The sequence below is a fragment of the Oryzias melastigma genome, linkage group LG18 (assembly GCF_002922805.2).
Source record: "Oryzias melastigma strain HK-1 linkage group LG18, ASM292280v2, whole genome shotgun sequence".
NCBI lineage: Eukaryota > Metazoa > Chordata > Actinopteri > Beloniformes > Adrianichthyidae > Oryzias > Oryzias melastigma.
Window position 1 is genome coordinate 2,655,996 of NC_050529.1, and position 996 is coordinate 2,656,991.

Below are 996 nucleotides of genomic sequence, written 5' to 3' on the forward strand. Positions count from 1 at the left end.
TATTTGTTCAATTAAATACATTGAATGTTTAAAATCAGTGTTAATCAAGAGCAGATGGAAAAATACAGTTTGAAAAAACCTATAGTATTCACTAAACTCTGTAGGCCAGTCTCCCTGCTCCCATTCATTCTGATCATCCACCTGCAGACAAATATACTGCTCACAAAAATTAAAGGAACATTTTAAAGGAACTGCATTTCTGGGTTATTTCCTGAAGGAATCAAACAGTTACTAGCTGGTTTTTACTTTGAAACACAAACTGTGTGAGAGAAATGTCATTCAAATGTAAGTTAGCTTACATTCTGTTTTTTTTTTTGTTACAGTTTAAATTGGTCCAACACTGTTATGAAACAGAAAACATTGTAAAATGAAACAAAAATGCTACAAAATACTGAGACGTGGGTATGTTCATTTAAATTCATTCTTTATTTTATTTATTTGTTTATTTTACAAGGAAATCCCATTGAGACTACATCTCTTTTTCAAGGGAGACCTTTATTGTTACTGTTGTAAGCTTCGAGTTATTCCAGTCACTGGCAGGCCTCAGAAGCGGGCTACTCTTGCTCGAAAGCCCCTCTCGGACCCTCCAGCCGGGCCGTTTGTCTCTCCATTTTCAAAGTGTCTTAGCCAGAGCTGAGTCAGGAGGCAGCTCAGCTGGCTCACCTCTGGTGAACAGCAGGTGTCTTAAAACGGGGGTGGGGGGAAATTCCCAGTTTTTTCATCGTTCCTCCAGCTGCCGCCTCCTGGCACAGGTCCCTTTCGCGAAAGGGCCCTCTGTGGTACCAGCGTCGCGAAAGCTCTTCTGTGGGCCTCCAGCCACAGGGTTGGTGAAAAAGCTGCTCCCCACCACCAGGGATGAGTCCGCAGGACTGCAGCCTCCCCCTGCCCAGGGAGCGCCTGACGGGTAACCCTTTCCCTCGGGATTCCCCCCCCTGTCATCGGAACGTGGGGAAGAAACCAAGCGAAAAAACCTGAGACAACTCTTAGCGGTGGATC